At 36.6% G+C, this 4,513-nt stretch overlaps 1 protein-coding gene across 3 annotated transcripts in view; it reads right to left on the reverse strand.

Annotated features, from left to right (window-relative positions):
* Positions 1-3,477: 3,477 nt before the first annotated feature.
* Positions 3,478-4,513, reverse strand: part of LOC106758686 (uncharacterized protein At4g29660) — a 4,756-nt gene continuing 3,720 nt past the window's right edge. Inside the window, exon 4 of one of the 3 annotated variants that reach the window (XM_022779573.1) lies at positions 3,478-3,869. The gene's annotated coding sequence lies outside the window, so the exon portion shown is untranslated. Of the gene's footprint in view, positions 3,870-4,175; positions 4,399-4,513 lie in introns of those variants that run through there. The other 2 variants (XM_022779574.1, XM_014641642.2) reach the window with 2 other exon arrangements.

The following is a 4,513-nucleotide window of genomic DNA, read 5'->3' on the forward strand; positions in this document are numbered from 1 at the left end:
GAGACCAAAAACATGGCTCCCTACGTTGAGGTTTGTGTCCAAAACTGCATTTCTGTTCTGTGTAATCGTTTACACCTGTGTTGTAAACGATTACAGCAGCTGTTCCTGCAGAATCACTTTCCTTTGCTGTTGTGAGTTCCCACCAAGGGTGGGGTCCTTCCCAACCCAACCAAGAAGGTTCAGACTAAGGGACTACATCTCTCACACCACAAATTGCCAAACAAAACAATTCAAGCACTTGTAAGAAAACCTCAATTTCTGACATGGTCCCCTGTCACTAAAAACATGGCTCCCTACGTTGAGGTTTGTGTCCAAAAATGCAAATCGTTTCTGTGTAATCGTTTACAAGTGAGTTGTAAACGATTACAGCAGTTGTTTCTGCAGAATCATTTTACGTTGCAGAATCCAACAAGCTTCAACAAAAATCCACCAATCAGTCATATTTAACAAACCTTTGCTTCATTCATCATTGAAATCCAGTAATGCTACGTTTGATGACAATATTCATTCATTAATAATTCAAACACAACCTTAAATCCCATTTAAAATGCAAATATCTTAATAAAGGCAACTTCCATGATTACAACCTTGAAGAAAAGACAATCCACATTACAAAATAATTGTTCATGCTACACAATCTGCATATCACGATAACTACACAAATATTTACAAATCTCAGTCTAACTTCTTCCTAACCAATCCTACATAAGGAGTCCTAAGCGCTTTACTCTTGTAACGCCTTCGTGACCCCATCCTCACAAATGTCTTCATTGCAGGACGACCACTGGACATGCCCTGTTCGGATTGGCCTCCCAACGGGATCCCGCCCNGACTGATGCCTCCNGGGGACATGCCTCTAGGGGATATGGACGGTTCNTCATGTNNCACATTGTCTCCACCATCCTGTGGTCTTCTTCGTCTANGTTTCTCGAATGCNACCTCTTCCTCCAACACAAGAACCCTCCTTTTAAGTTCTGCAACAAGACTTTGTTGCTCGTGTAAAGTTTCCATAAACCGCTCTCTGCGGTTTTTCTTAAGTTCCTTCTTTGTTGATGCNTTTTCATCTTTANTTTTCCCTNTTGCTTGATCCTTGAANTCTTTCTCATCCTTCCTTCTACCAACATCAACATCAACATCAACATCAACATTAACCTGAAATTGAACAATTAAAACCACACTAAGAAGAAATTTATTAATGATAACAGTCAACACTCAAACAACTTACCACACCAGTTTCCAAAGCTCTTGTTAGTATGTTGTCTCCCAACTTCAAATTCATCCAATGCAATATTCTTGGATTTTTTTCTATAGGACCTTTGGGAGGTATCAATTTCTCAAATAACCAAGCCTACACAAAAATATATAATGTTAACTGTTACTCCAAAACTTAATGGAAGCAATAACAACAAATTGAATTTCCACTCCGTCAATCAATAAACATAACTTACTTGCAACATGTAAATGCAACCATCGACATAAACGTTCGTTGTAGCTTTTCCTTTCTTCAATGCATCTGAAGCTTTGTTCAAACCACGTACCAAACATCTAAACACTAAACTAGCCCAACAATATTTTCCCAAATCGTTTAAATCATCAACAATATCAAATAGTATGGGAAACACTTTTCCATTACGCTGTGGAATTAATATCTCACTAATACCAACCAAAATGTACAAGCTACAAAAAGGACCACATGGAATGCTTTTTCCTTTCTTCATCAAACATTTGTATAGCAAAGTCAAATCTCTTGTTTTATTGCCAATGTATTTCACACATCTACTACATCCCATTTCTAGCTTTAAATCTATTTCTTTCCCATCTAAACTCAAACCCAAAGCTAAACAAATATCTTTCTCATTCATAGGCACAACTTTGTCCGCAATTAAGAAACCACTGCTTGAATCAACCCATTTAAACACTAAGTCACTCAACATTTTCCTACCAACTTTAANATTACCAGTGAAATCTAAAAACCACCCAAACGGAGTNCCGCCAATCAATGCACGCTGCTCCTTACTCAAACGTTTGTTCAAACTGGAGATGAACTTTGTCGAAACTGAGTGACGAACCGTCAACTGCACACACATTGCAAAAACCCAAACTTAAAAACCCTAAATCATAAAAGACATACAAAACCCAAAATCCATACACCCCACCATCAACAATGACACCCATAGTACGATGCCCTTACCCTCGTCGTCGAAGAAGTCGTCATTTCGCAACGCCACACCCACACCGATAACGAAAGCCTCCACTGCAACCCAAACCACGAACGACACTCAAATGCCGGAAAAAGAAACCCAAAACGATTTCCCAACACCGTTACCCTACAAAATGCACTTATCGGAAGAAGTGGTGGTTTCGGATGAAGACACGAAGAAACATAACTACAATCACATGATTCTGCACAAGGGCAAAGATGGAATTAAATTATTCAAATTTTCTCCAACTGCATGACGTCAAAATGCTGGTTTTTTTTTTAAAAATAATTCGCCCAATACGAAAGTGACACGTGGCGTTGTTAAAGTTGTGTCAAAATAGGAGTGTCAAAATCTCGGCTTCCATTTATTATTGACCAAAGGTGTTGACTAGTAAAATTTCTTAAGTAGGTTTTTTAAGAGACTGGACGTAGTCACAAGTAAACTAATATAAATCGTTTGTGTACATTTTCTCTATCAGCTTTTTACTTTGAATTTTTTTTTCGTAAATACTGTTTGAATTTGTTTATAGACTCGATTCATCCCTGCTTCTAGAGTCACATTCCATAATAGTTGAGGCTCTTTCTCTTATGAAGGAGAATCCCAAATTCACTAGGCTGCAAGATGTCAACCTTTGAAGGAGGGATGTGTGTTATAAAATTTTGAGTCTTTGTAGGTCTTTTCCATCATCTCCACTCTGTCCCAACATTCCTCGACACAAAATCCATATCCATGAGAAACTCGAATCGCCACTATCATGTTGTGGTGGCAAGCTACAACCCTCGTTGTTCTTTAACAATTCCAATCGATCTCCAGATACCAAGATCATGAAAAACTCAGTGAGTGAGAAAGAAGAATACATAATAATTTAGGTTATGGGTACATTTGTGGACAAAAATAAGATTATTGTAAACTTTTCAAACACAAAGAACGTCTTTAAGACTGAAGGATGACAAAAGGTTACTACGTTCATTTATTGGGATAGGAGTCTCATTGACAACCATAATGTTGTTACCAAAAAGATAATGGTATGATGTTAAAAGAGATGAATGAAAGATCAGATTATCTATTGTACTAGAGTCTAAAACCTAAAAGTCCCTACATAAAGTTTCAAAAACAAGAGGAGTTTGAGTTTTTAGCAATCACGGTTAGAAAGCAAGCACCAAAAAGGTGACTTGCTGATGAACTCCATAAGAGATTTTAGACGTTAAATTTTAGCACGAAGTAGGTATTCCTTCTTTAATTGAAGAGGATGAAGGGGTCTTGCCAAGATTTTCAAAATCTAAAGTTGGAGGATACGCATTACTTAGTGGAATTATCATGCTAAAATAAATAAAAGGAATTGTTTAACCCCCTCCTAAATAAAATAAAACAATAAAACAGAAAGTTTTAACAACGCTGACGACAATCACAACTTTGACAACAGCTTTGGCGCTAACTCAGACAACTCCAGTGAAAGATCTGACGACAGTTCGGATGAAAGCTTCGATGATGGCTTTAGCAAAAGCTCCAACGAAAGCTTCGATGATGGTTCCAGCAGACAATGGAGGCTCTAGCGAATAGCAGTGGCTAGCGGCAGTAGTGATAAAATCACAGGTTGAATGCATTTCCAGCAACCTCAATAATTAAAGGAAATACGTGTACTGCAGACAACCTTGAAAGGTACCATAACTAAGACAATAAAAAAGAAATGAAAAAGAGTACTCCCAAGTCAAGGAACTATGATACCAACTTGAAAAGATTAACTTAAAAGAAAGAAAACATTTATTGAATTATTTATTTGAAACAATATCTCTGTATACTAATTATAAAGAGATATCTAGAATCACCTAATATCCTACTAACAACAATTTGTTACTTTTTAGAACGAAATAGATCAGTTCAATTAACATGAATCAATTATATTACTGACATCATGATCGAATCCATATAACGCAACATTAGACTAATTTAAATAAATTGGGTTTGCAAGAAACATTGACAAATATGAAAGTGAAACAGATTAATTTGATTGGCAACAATTCAAATCAATGTTCTGCTCATGAACATTCAGAGAGGATTGCCGTTGATAACCAATAATCCCATAAACCAACAAATAGTACTTTTTTATGTATACTGATTTTGAGGTTCGAATAGAAGACTTCATACATACTACTCAGGTTGAGCCATTTGAAGAATAAACACATAGTTCCTAATTAACCTGAAAAGAAACGCTATCTTAATAACCAATGAAAATTGCAAAAGCTGGAAGAAAAGCAAGCAACATGGAGAACATAGTTAGAGAAAGTCTCCGATATAATAAAGGATTGTTTTGC

Source organism: Vigna radiata, chromosome 4 (genome assembly GCF_000741045.1).
Source record: "Vigna radiata var. radiata cultivar VC1973A chromosome 4, Vradiata_ver6, whole genome shotgun sequence".
NCBI classification, from domain to species: Eukaryota; Viridiplantae; Streptophyta; class Magnoliopsida; order Fabales; family Fabaceae; genus Vigna; species Vigna radiata.